This window comes from Monodelphis domestica, chromosome 3, assembly GCF_027887165.1.
Source record: "Monodelphis domestica isolate mMonDom1 chromosome 3, mMonDom1.pri, whole genome shotgun sequence".
NCBI lineage: Eukaryota > Metazoa > Chordata > Mammalia > Didelphimorphia > Didelphidae > Monodelphis > Monodelphis domestica.
This window is the reverse complement of record NC_077229.1, coordinates 347254973-347268856: the sequence shown is the minus strand read 5'-3', so window position 1 is coordinate 347268856 and position 13884 is coordinate 347254973. Positions and strand designations below refer to the sequence as shown.

At 37.1% G+C, this 13884-nt stretch overlaps 1 long non-coding RNA gene across 1 annotated transcript; it reads left to right on the top strand.

Moving 5' to 3' along the window:
- The first annotated feature begins 4671 nt into the window (after nucleotides 1-4671).
- On the top strand, nucleotides 4672-12202 carry LOC103093845 (uncharacterized). Its single transcript, XR_008917775.1, has 3 exons — nucleotides 4672-4908; nucleotides 9724-10040; nucleotides 10433-12202. It is a non-coding gene; the product is annotated as an uncharacterized LOC103093845 (long non-coding RNA).
- The last annotated feature ends 1682 nt before the right edge of the window (nucleotides 12203-13884 follow it).

The window sequence follows — 13884 nt, the reverse complement described above, 5'->3', positions numbered from 1 at the left end:
TATGGATGGATAAATAAGGATAGATAGATAGATAGATAGATAGATAGATAGATAGATAGATAGATATAGATGGATAAATAGGGATGGATAGATAGATAAATAGATAGATAGATAGATAGATATGAATGGATAGATAGATAGTGATGGATGGATAGATAAACAGACAGACAGACAGAGAGACACAGACAGATAGATAGATAGATAGATAGATAGATAGATAGATATAGATGGGTAGATAGAATTTAAATTATTTAATTGTTTAGAGAAAAACATTTAAAAGTCTTTAAGTTTTGTTACAGTCTGTTAGATAAGGAGTCAGGTGGAAAAGGACCTACTTGCAAAAAATATATATACTTATATATATATTAGCATCTCTTGTTGTAGCAGCAAAGAACTGGAAATGGGGTATCCATCAATTGGTGAGTGGCTGAACAAGTGGTGGTATGTGGTTGTAATGGAATGTGGAATATGATGGTGCCATAAGAAATGATAAACAGGATGAGTTCAGAAAAACCTGGAAAGACTTATATGAACTGATTCAAAATGAAGTGAGCAGAACCAGGAGAAGAGTGTATACAGTAATAGAAATAATATACAATGATGAACTGTGCAGGACTGAACTATTATCAGCCAAAATAGATCCCAAGTTAACCCTAAGGGACTCAAAATTAAAAAATGCTATCCACAGCCAAAGAATGAATTATTAGAATCTGAATGCAGATCAAAGCATGCCCTCTTTTCCTTTTTTTTTCTTTCATTAGTTTTTTAATGCATATGTGATAAGTATCTTCTGTCAAGGCATGGGATATTTGGAAATATATATTCATAAAAGCACTGGTATAACCCATAACAAACCATTTAGCACCTCAGAGAGGGAGGAGAGGAAGAAAGAGGAAGAAAATCTAAATCACAAAATGTCAGAAAACAATTGTAAAATATTGTTTCTTCAAGCAATTGAAAAAAATAAAGTTTAAAAAAAGCAGTCAGGCTAAAATTTTGCAAATACATTTACATTTTATTGCTTCTGCATGCAAAGCACTGTGCTAAGTGCCAATGGTAAGACTTCATGATTCTTAAGGTTTAGCAGCAAAGCAGATGGCAAAGCATCTTCTTCTGGGTTTTTAGCAGGACCAAAGAGACTGAGATGCTGCGATACTTGGGGGAAAAGGTGGCCAAGATCTTCCTATTTGTGTGAAGCTTCTTTTCATGTTTACTGTATCACATCTCTAAAATCCCACTTTCTGCACTAAACCTTCCCAATCTCTCTTCATTGTGGCATCTTCCTTTTGTTAATTATTTCTTCTTTATCCTGCATATAGCTTGTTTTATCTCCATTTGTTTATATGCTATCTTCCCCATTAAATTGTAAGCTCATTGGGAGTAAAGACTGTCTTTTGTCTCTTTTATTTCTATCTCCAATGCTTAGCATAATGCTTGGAAGTAGTAGGCACTTAATAAATGTTTACTGATTGACTGATTGAGATCAAGCATCCCAGGAGTCAGTTCACCTTTGTTCTTGAATGACATGCAAAGAGAAGACTTAAAAAAAAAAACATTTTAGGTATTTCTTGTCTTTCAATTAAAGCAGTAACAGACTATGGTTTTCTGATAAACTGTAGGTTCCTGGTGGAAGAGGTCATGATTTGTTTCTCTTGGTATCTTCACAAAGCCCAGTGCAATAATTTATACAAAATCACACAACTGCAAAGCTAGAAAAGACATTCCTAGGTCCTTTGTTTCTTCCATTTCACTCCCTTTCCTTCCTTTCTCTTCCCTTATTTTTAAAATAGTCCAATCCACACCTGGCCTAAAATGCACTTCATTATATGAAAAGCACTCTTGAAGCAAAATTCTGGGTTTATCATTAGGAAACCCTGAGAACCAATGCAGCACAGAGATTTACTATCTGTGTGACTGATCAAATCACCTAACCTCTGTTTGCCTCAGTTTTCTCATCTGTAAAATGGGTATCATAATGATAGCATGTACCTCCCATGCATCTGAGGATCAAATAGGTTATATCTATGAAGCATTTAGCACAATGCCTGAATAATAGGGTCTTAATAAATGCTTCTTCCCTTCCCTTCCCTTTCCTTCCCTTCCCTTCTTTTTCTTTCTCTTCCTTTTTCTTTTTCTTTCCCTTGCCTTCCCTCCCCTTCCCTTCTAACATCACTCACATTGTTAGGAAGTTCTTCCTTAGGTATACCTCTCTGCAACTTCTACCACTATGATCTCTAGTGTCAAGTAGAGCTAATATATAATTCCTCTTTCACATGGAAGCCCTGGAGGGCTTGAAGACAGTTATAACTTCTTTAAGTCATTTTTCCTACATGTGGAACAATCTCCATTCTTCCAGCTAATGCCCAGATGGTATGGTCTCCATCCTTTCTCCATCTTGGTCAAATTCTTTTGCAGATCTTTCTATTCATGTCATTCCTAGTAATTTTTTAAAAAATAAATTTTCCAAGTGTGGTCAGACTAGGTCAGAGTACACTGGGTACTATTACCTCCCATGACCTGGATATGATGCTTCTATGATGCAACAGAATATTGAGTTATTTCTCTTGGCTGCCACATTACACTCCTGACTAACACAGAGCTTACAAATCACTAAAATCTCTTAAATCCTTTCATTTTAATTGTTTTCAAGCCATGTTTCCCCTATTCTGAATTTAAGAAGAGGTGTTTTAATCCAAGTTTGGTCAAATACTATATTAAGTAGCATGGCAAGCTACTCCCTATTTAAGGATTCAATTACACTCTCCATTGAAATAATCTTCAATTCATTCTAGATGTCCAGCAGTTCATTGACCCTTCAACTTCCCTTCCTCCACCATGTCACATTCTTGTACCCTCCAATCTCCTGACATTTTATAATCTTCTTTATTTTCATCTTAAATTACTCCTTCATTCTTTTCCATGAATATTTCATTTTCTGGTAGAATGCAGAGAAGAAAGGTATTTCATTATGTAATAGGTAACTTAGTTAAGTGGTTTTAATTAGGATCTATTCATTGTTTTATTAATATTTTATGTGTGTATAACTTCTTCATGTACCCTCTTAGATGGCCAATAGTATAATAATAAGTTGTAATCATAGTAGACTTAATGATAAGCAATAACCCCAATTATTAATTAATTGAATAATTGTGTATGAGAATCAATGATCATATGGTGAATAAAAATCACAAAGATAATCCTCTAAAATATCTTGGCAAGATATCCTTGCCTAGGGGAGCTGTGTGCATGAGTCTAGCACCCTGAAAGATGTTCAGTTGGTATAATATCTCAGTTGGCTTTGAAGTTCCCAAAAGTGACCTTGGCTTTTACCATATGTGGAATTAATTATTATTTTATAGAATACACCTTCTTTAAAAAAGAGACCTTCTCTGATCACCCCCTCTGAAAAGATGTGTTCAGAAGATCCCCCCTTTTTAAGGGGGAGGACTGTGTAATTCGTCTCTATATATACCAGTTACATATAAGCACTGGATCTTTGGCCAAGCTGGGATAGATCTGGACCCTGACATTTTGTAATTTACAACTTCCTACAATAAATGTCAATATGACTCAGATAATTGCTTTCTAGCCTTTTGTTTTCATTTTTTATAACTAGCCCTTTCACTTTCTACCCAAGCAAGGCAACCAGCCCATAACTATACAGTTGTGAAAAGTCAAGATGGTGGATGAGGAGCTATCACCCAACTAAAATCTACCAACATTCCTCTACCAAAAAAAAAAAAACCCAACAACTTTAAAATAGTACCTAAAATCAAGTTTCAGAGCAGCAGAGCAAACAAAAGGTCAGGTGAGACATTTTTCTGACCTAAGTAAATGTAAGAGGTTGGCAAGAAAAGCCTGTAACTCGAGGGTGGAGGCCTGTCTGGAGCCCACACAGGCAGTGGGGGCAAAAGTAGAAGCTATGGGAGCTCTTGGTTCAGTGATAGTAAGGGACTTGGAGTTCTGATCAGAAAGAGAATATAGGACATCACTATTGGATCTGTATCCCAAAGTGATCATCAAAAAAGGCAAAAGGACCTACTTGTGCTAGAATATTTATAGCTGCTCTTTTGGTGGTAACAAAGAATTGGAAATTGAGAGGATGCCCATCATCTGGGAAATGGCTAAAGAAATTGTGGTACATGTTGGTAATGGAATACTATTGTGCTAAAAGAAACAATGAGCAGAATGATCTGGGAAAAAGTTGGAAAAACCTGTGTGAACTGATGCAGAATGAAATAAGCAGAACCAGGAGAACATGGTACACAATAACAACAATATTATACAATGATCACCTGGAAAGATTTAGCTACAATCAGCAATACAATGATCCAGGACAATTCTGAAGGTCTTATGACAGAGAATGCTATCCACCTCCAGAGAAAGAATTGCTGGAGTCAGATGCAGATCAAAACACACTATTTTTCATATGAATTTATGATTTTATTTTGGGGTTTTGGTTTTATAAGAGCATTGCCTTAAAACAATGGCCAATGTGGAATGTTTTCCATGATAATACACATAAAACACAGATCAAATTGCTTATCATCTCCTACAGAGATGGAGGGAAGAAAGGGAGGGAGACAATTTAGATCTTATAATTTCGGAAAACATGTTGAAAATTATTATTACATGTAACTGGGAAAATAAAATGTCTTGGAATTTTAAAAAATTATTTTAGAAGATTACAGGGGATCCTTTGTTGGCACTGGGTATAGTTGGCACTGATTAGCAACTCTATTACCTATAACAGTTCTAGGTCCCAGTTCCAGGCTGAAGAGGAGCATTGGTGGTCTGCCGCAAAGGAGTAGAGGTCCTAGGCACAGTTCCTAAGAAAAGAAAAGTGTTAACACTGTGTGCACAGAGGACCAAAAGCTCTTCCAGAGTAAAGACCAGAACCCAGACCAGGTAAGCAGTAACCATACCACTTCCAAGATCGCACTACTTTGGAAGCACCAAAACCTTTTAGACCCCCAGATCTAGTTCTGAAAACAGCAGCACTAAAAAGTCTGAAGCTTAGCACAGTGCTTCCCCATTCCCAGGTGAGCAGAGTCCAACTTTAACATAAAGTCTGAAATCAAGAAAGGGGCTGGGAAAATGAGTATACAACAAAAAAAGAATTTGACCCTAAAAAGATACTATGATGATAGGAAGACTAAGATGAACTCAGAAGAAGACAACAATGTGAAAATGTAAAAATATAGAAAGTGGATAGAGCACCAGGCCCAAAGTTGGGAGGACCTAGGTTCAAATCCACCCTGAGAAACTCCCTAGTTACTGACCCTGGGCAAATCACTTAACCCTAATTGCCTAACCCTTGCCATTCATTTAGAATTGATAATAAGACAAAGTAAGCATTTTAAAATATATATATATACATACTATATATACATATACTATATATATATGAGTATTGTTTTATATATATATATATGTTTATATATTACATATATAGGGTATAACCCAATATGTTGTGTGTATATATATATATATATATATACTGGGTATGACCAACCTGGAAAGATTTATCTTGGAAAGAGTATGGTCCTGGCAACAGATTGTGTCTCCTGCCTTAGGACCAATCTAGCAAAATATAGTCCTATATTTAATATATGTTAACTAAGAACCAGTCTGGCTAAAGTGATCAAATCAAATGCTAATAGGAACATGGAGAAATAAGCCTAATATTATAATGCAAATTTTTTTAAGAAAACAAGATGAAAATATATATTAAGATCTGTAAAGCTGTTCATGTTCATTGACCTAGAGATCCCATTACTAGGGATAGGCCCTAAGGGTATTATTGAGAAGGTAAAAAGCTGTGCATGAAGGAAAATATTCATGGAAACTTTGTTATGACAAAATAATTGGAAATAACACAAATGCAATGAATGGGAGAAATGGCTGAATAGGATGTGATATTTGAACGTAATGGATTGAATTATGTTATTAGGGATACAAAAGAAATAAGGGAAATATATGAAAAAATGAAAAGAAGGAAAAAAAATAATAATACATAACAACAAGATCAAGAGGAAAAGTATTCAAGTAAAACAAATTCAAGGGGAACTCAAAAGCAAAGGATGTTTATATTAGCATACATATATGTTACATATCTTTAAATACATTATAAACAATATGGAGTTTTGTACATAATCTTTTTTATACATTTGCTTAAATGAGTTTGGGTGGTGGCAGTGATTGATAAGTATATAATAAAAAATAAATTAATTTTAAAGATAAGAGCCATTCCCCAATCGATAAATGGTCAAAGGATATGAACAGGCAGTTTTCAGAGGAAAAAACAAAGCAATCTACAGTCATAAAAAAAAATTCTAAATCACTATTGATTAGAAAAAGGCAAATTAAAACTCTGAGATAGCACCTCACTCCTATCAAAACTGGAAAGGATGAGAGAAAAATAAGTACCCTAATGAACTGCTGGCGGAATAGTGAACTTGTCCAGTCACTATGGAGAACAATTTGAAACTATGCCCAAAAGTCCATAAAACTTTAAACAAAAAGATCTGTATGTCAAAGAGATCGAGAAAAAAGGAAAAGGATCTCTATATACAAAAATATTTATAGCAGCTCTTTTTTTGTGGAGGCAAAGAATTGGAAATCAAGGAGATGCCCATCAGTTGGGGGAATGACTGAACAAGTTGGGTATATGATTGTGATGTGATAGAGTACTATTGTGCTATAAGAATGGCAAAAGACAGTGATTTTGTGAGGGCAGAGGGGTGTAGAATGGCAAGAAATCATATGAACCGATGCAAGGTGAAGTCAGAAGAATCATGAGATCATTGTGCACAAAAAAAGCAATGTTGTTACTCTGATCAATATAATGATTCAAGACAATTCCAAAAGACTCATGATGAAAAAATGCTTATAGACCTCCAGAGAGAGAACTGATGAACTGAGTACAAATTGAAGTATAATTTTCTGACTTTATTTTTCTTGCTTTGCCAAAAATATGGCTAACACAGAAATATGTTTTGCATGCAAAAAAATATATAGCTGTTAATTGGTTCAGGGAAAAACTCTCAACACTGAAACCTCTGCAGGTCACCAAACCATTCCCCTTTCTATTCATACCTACTGACACTCAGATTTTCAGTTCTCTGTGGCTTTTGCTGGCAATTCTCCCTGCTTACTGCCATGGCAAACTGCCTGCTACAAGCTGTCACTGGGGGATCCTAAGTGTGGCTTTTTATAGAAAATCTCCTGACCTTTTCTCCTATTATCTGACACTCCTTCCCCAGGTGCATTGATCAGCAGTTAGCAGACACCTGTCAGCATCCTAAAGCAAACAGTAGCTGCTCTCAACTATTATGTGTAATATTTTCAGGGGGGGGGGGGGATCACTACTTTCAACCATTTTCTATCTCTTTCTCCTCTTCTTGTTTTCTCATGCTCTGGCTGCTGCTACTCTGTATGTCTTCACTACACTGTCACCTTTGGTTTAGAAACACCATCTTTTCAATGCCACCTCTTAAAAACCTTACCCCATAAACCAATCAACATCCAGATGTGGTCTGACCAATTCAGAATGCAATGGGACTATTTGGGACTCTCTTATTCTAGACACTCCATTCTTTTTAAGGCAACATAAGATCACACTAGCTTTTTTGTAACCTCAAATCCTTCATGCAATGAACATTTATTAGAATTGGATTCGTTAGCTTTATTTATTAGATTTTTAGTGTATGGAGAAGTCACTAGTAAATATCAAGATAGATAAATCATTTGAAAATATCATGGCCCCTGATCTCATGGAGTTCACTATCTAGAAAGGAGTAAAAGCAGAGTCAACTCTACCACAAAAATACTATATCAGTCACAGAACCACAGAATATCACAGTTGGAAGGGACCATGAATGGCAGTTTCCTCAACCGTGAAGAGGAATCCCTTCTACAACATCCCTGATGAGTGTTCATCCAATCTTCACTTGAAGATCTCCTGTTCTCTGAGGCCAAGAAGAAGTCTAAACCCTCTTCTAAATGATAACCCAGAAAAATATTGAAAGATATCTATCTCAAAGTCTTCTCTTCTCCTCCCAAACACCCTTTGTTCCTTTGATTGATCTTCAATAGGATGTAGTATCCAGTCTTCTCACCAACTTATTTTCCCTTCTTTGGTTTCTCTCCATCTCATTCATTACCTAAATGATAGCTCTTCAAGCAAAATATAATACTCCAGAAAAGAGTATAATGAGATTACTGCTTCTTTTTACTTCTATTAATGGGCAGGGGCTATCTTTTGCTTCTTTTTGTATCCCCAGTGCTTAATTAATGTTAATTGTTTGTTTGATTGTTTCTAAACATCTTAAATGTTTGATTGTTGTGTCATCTGCTGGCTCATATTGAGTTTGTAGTCTGGTACACTAAAACCCTCCAATCATTGATACTTGATAGGTACTTAATAAATGCTTGTTGAATAAATGAATTAATACTGTCTGATGCATTTAATGGAAATGAAGTAGTAATGTTGTTAAGAGTAATGGCCTATCATTACTAAATAATATCCCTCAAGGAATCATATCCTCCTATTATTAAAAACCTCATTCAGGGCACAGACTGATATTTCATCTCTTGAATGGTAATATGGCCAGTATCACTACCCACTTTAAAAAAAGAGCAGCTCTTCTGGCTGAGCCATGAAAAAACACATCTTACTGCTGCAAACAGAAAGAAATCAATATAGTCTTCAAAGGATTAGTGTTGTGTGGTCGGAGAGTTAAAGTGGGTTGGGTGGATCAGGGAAGCTAAAGACGTTATCCTGATGCTTTAGGAGCATAAAATATTAGGGCTAGAAGGTGCTTAAGAGATTGAGACTAGTTCCTGCCTCTTGCAAGTGAAGAAATGAGGAACAGATGGGTAATATGATTTGCATGTAGTCACCCTCTCTCCCTATAAGGGAGTCAAGCCTAGAACCCATTGTACCAGGCTCCAAATTCAGCCTTCTTTCCCAGAACAAGGCCTAGGATCCAAATCTTCTCATTCCTAGCATCACATTCCATCCAGTTCCCCATCATGCCTCCCTCCTTCTACCAATAAGAAAACATAGTTGAGCACTTTGTTTTTCTTGACAAGAAATCAGGAAAACATAAGCAATCAGTCCCTCCACCCATTTGAAAAGAAGATTTGTTGGGTAAATCATTTGTAATCCACATTGTGACCACTGTTTGCTTAATGTATTCTCCTGAAAGTGTTGGCATCTTTCTCAATCAGGAACTGGTCTGGTTGTGTTTATTTCTAAGCCAGAGAGACTTTGTTCACCCAACACATGGTTATGACATGCTTGACTACTCAGGGCTCTCATGCTTCAAAGGAACTATGTCCCCTCTCAGAGGAAAATCTTATACCTAGTCACTCTTCTTTGCCCCCTCTGTTTTAATTAAATGGAAATATCTTGAAACAAGCTCCACATACTTGTCAAAGATTCTGATGATCTTGTAGTATCCTGGAATTTCAGGACTGGAGGTCCTTAGAGAGAATATAATCCAACCCCATCATTTTACAGATAAGGGTACCTGAAGAAAAGGATAAGGATACCAAAGAAAAAAATGGCGTCTATGCAATCAGACTGCTGGTTAGCAACCCCCATCATCCCTGCCTCCTAATCCAAGGCTCTTTCCACTCTATGATGCTTCCTCTGTCCAAAGAGGGTAGGAACATGGGCAAAGAGTTAACAGATGTTTGGTTTTTTATCTCAAATAGGCAATATGTATATAACGATTCAGGCAACTGAGCAAGCATTGAACCGGAATATGCCAGAAAGTATTTACACTATGGAGATTAAGAAACACATCTTGCCTTGTACTGGAAACAAGTCAGTGAGCACAACAAATTAAGAAGTCTAAATGTGAAGAGGTCTCCCTACAAAGGACCTGCTGCATTCTACCCTGATTCATGAGCTCCAGAATAGAGTAGAGAATACTCTTACTGGAGAACGATATGGGCATTGTACCAAGTTGGATCAATTCATCAGGCATTTATGGAGTGGAAAAATAGGAGAAGTCATTTAGAAGTATAAGGTAAGAGAAAGAGCACTGAACTTAGAGTCAGTACTGTGGATCTCAGGTTTCAGGTCCTAACTCTTCCATTTATTGGTTGTGTGACCTTGGACAAATCCCTTTACTTCTGTGGATCTCCATTTATTCATCTGCTATTCTTCCATCTCTTTGCCTTTGCATAGGCTGCTCCTCATGCCTGGTATTCAGTCCCTCCTAACCTGTCACATTTTGTAGCTTCCTTCAAAACTCAGTTCAAATGTCCCCTCTTATAGGAAGCCATTACCGATTCTCCCCTTCTTTTAGTACTTCCTCACCCCCTCATTACCCCATATTTGTTTTTGTTGTTCTGTTATGTCTGGCTCTTCATGACTCCAAATGAGCCTCACCATTTCCTTTTCCAATTCATTTTACAGATGAGGAAACTGAAGCAAACAAGGTTAAGTGACTTGCTTATGGATCACACAGCTCTTGTTGAAGGCCAAATTTGAACTTGTCTAGACCCAGTGCTTTATCCACTGAGGCACCTAGCTGTCTCGCCCCATATTTACATTGTGTGCATGTATATAGATGGATAGAGAGAAATACACATGTATATACAAATATACAAATATACCTATTTCTATTTTTAAATATGTACTGATATGTGTAAATATTATTTCTCTCCCAAAAAATATGAGTTATTTGAAGGAAGGGGTTATTTCATTTTTTACTTTATAGCCCCAACACAGTTCCTGGTACATAGTAGGCACTTAATAAATGCTTGTGTAAGTTTAATTATCTGTAAAATGTGTTTGGACTGAATGACCTCTAAGGTCTCTTCAACTCTAATACCTACTGTGTGACCAGATCTGTGCTGGCTACTATGAGAAACAGAGAAAAAGCAAAGGACATTGCTTCTGCTCTCAAGAAGCTTACACTCTTCCTGGGAAAACAGCATTCAAGTATTAAACAATCCTCAAGCAGTAAATGGGTCATCAAAGAGTAGACAGTTAAGGACAAGGAACTGGGACCTGGGAGTATCTAGGCTGCACATTTTCAAAAACCAAACCAGTTTTTGGGAGAAATCATAGCGTGCTGGAAAGGGTAATGGGTTTGGGCTTAAGTCCTAACTCTCTCACTAATTCCTTGTATGATTTTGTGTGGTCATTTGACCATTTTGGACCTCAGCTTCCTCATCTTTAAAATAAAAAGGTTGGATTGAATCTGGCTCTAAATCTATGGCCTCGAGTGAGTCCAGAAATACATACAAGTTGAAGGTCAAAATAGAGCAATAAGTCAGAAAACTGGGCAGCAAGCATTAGACAAGAAATAATTGACTAATGGAGGTGTCAGCGAGCCATGGGTTAGAAAACTATTAGTTAGACAGGAAGACACAAATATTAAAGGTTAAGGCAAGGGGGTTGGTCAGAAATCCAGGCAAACAAGCAAATATGGGCTGGAAAACATATTAGAGGCATCATCACTAGAATGACCTAGATAATAAAGGTCACTCATTGCCAAGGTCAATAGGAAGCTTTAGTCAAATTCTTGTTAAGGCATAAATCAGCACCTAAATAGCCCATTCTAGAACTTGCAGGTGGAAGCAGGTGAATATGGATATACAGATGGAATAAAGTATAGGTTGGGCAGGTGGAGGAGATAGCCAGATAACAATCAATGCTAAAGTTTCCTCTCAAGCTCTTGATATTCCTAATTATGTATATATGTTTTTTTAACTCTTACCTTCCATCTTAGAATCAATATTGTGTATTGGTTCCAAGGCAGAAGAGTGGTATGGTTTAGGAAAATGGGGGTTAAGTGACTTGCCCAGGGTCACCCAGCTAAGAAGTGTCAGAGGCTAATTTGAACCCAGGACTCCTACCCCTACGTCTGACTCTCAATTCATTGAGCCACCAAGCTGCCCTTAATACTACTAATTGTTAATGCTCTCTTCCACCCCCAAATCACTTTGATTTGTTCATCTCCCTGTGTATGTGATTTCTTTGTGTAAGCTCCTTGAGGGCAAACTGTTTCATTTGAGTCACCCTTTATAAATATAGAACTTTATTAAAAATCAATAGATTACTTCATATGTGAATAAGTTCATTCTCACAGGAGAAATTCAAGCAGAGGCTTAAAGATAATTTGGGGAGTGTGTTGGAAGCAGAATTTGTGTCTCAAGTATGGCTTAAATTCAGTGACTACTAAGAATGTTTCAAAGTCTAAGATGGCACAATTCCATAAAATTAAACCTCAAAGGAGTCACTTTGTTTGCCCGGAGTACACTGCAGGGGACCCTTCTTTCCTGAAGGGGGTCAGAGAGATGCCATTCCATGCCATGCTGCTTTCCTGACCTTTCCTCTTCCTGCCCACCTGACCTAGGGCTCTTTGCCTAGCTCTCATTCTACTCCCAGATTTCTGCATCATGGTTTCTGGATCACCGTTGAAATTACATCATTGTATACTTATGGATCCAAAGCCAGAATAGTTGCTGAAAGGTTGAACCATTTCATGTAACCTAAAATTTTCCTCAAAGTCTTCTTTAATTAGAAATCGTCTCTAGCCACATTGTTTATGATTTGTAGCATCTGACCACATCATTTGAAAGGATGTAACAAAATCAATATAAAACAATTTCTCAAATACATGAGCTGAAGCTCATTTGTAATTAATTATAAAAACCATCTAATTACCTGAGTGTGTGTAGGATCACTGAAGGGCTCTGATACTGAAAACTATCTATAATTTATAAATCTGTAAAACAAAAACATCCATTTTCCTACAGTTGAAACCATCAGCCAACTGTCTGTCCCACCAGCCTGGCAAAAGAATTAGAGGCAAGATTTGAACCAAGATATTCCTGACTCCAGAAAGAATCTCATCAAAAAGAAGTTGTAAGGAGCAGCTAGTGGTTCAATGGATAGAGAGCCAGGTCTATAGATCCTGGGTTCAAATCTGACCTCACACACTTCCTAGCTATGTGACACTGACCAAGTCACTTATCCTTTGTTATCTAGCCCTTCCTGTACGTCTGCCTTAGAACCGATACCCAGTATTAATTCTAAGGTGGAAGGTAAGAGTTTGTTTGTGGGTTTTTTTTTTAAGGAAGTTACAATGCCTAACTTTCTCTATAAACCTGATCCTTCAAGAATTAATTAGGAAGACAAATAAAACATTCTTGTTTCTGGTCAATAATCCACAACATATTGCTCAGAGAATCAAAACCAGAAGAAGGCATTCTGTATTGGACAGAATCTCTTTAGTGTCTTAACAGAAGAAAACATAGAAGAATCTCACAGAATGAAGGGGCAAATGGGCTGTGATCTTTACCAGTAGAGAGAACACCCATAATGAAACCAGGGATCCACTTAAGACAGACACTGAGAAAGTCTCAGACTAAGGAGACAAAGTTTATGGATTTAAGGAAAAAGAAGGATGGGAATTAGACGTGGAAGGCTATGAAGGAAGGAGGCAGTAGTTCATGAGTAATTATCAAATTCCACAGAGTAAGACCAGATAAAACAGGGTCCCACTGGCATATACAGCAAGGACAACAAAAGAAGCCAGCACTTCAAGGGAGATGTTAGTGTCTGACTAGTTTTTCTATGGATCTCAATAGATTTACTTCTGTCTAGAAAACTGGATAGAAAAAGAAATTGTCTTAATTATGTTTTTTCTAAATTTCCTTCTGTTCTCATCTGTGAATTTTGTAAATGTTTCAATGACCCTATTTTACTTTCTTTTTCATGCCAGTCTCCCTGAACCAATCTCTTGCTACTTGCAGGGGACCCTCCTTCCCTGCAGAGGGTCAGAGAGATGCCATTCCTGCTGGTTTCCTGGCCTGTCCTCTTCCTGCCAGGAGGCGATCAGAGAGACATTCACTGGA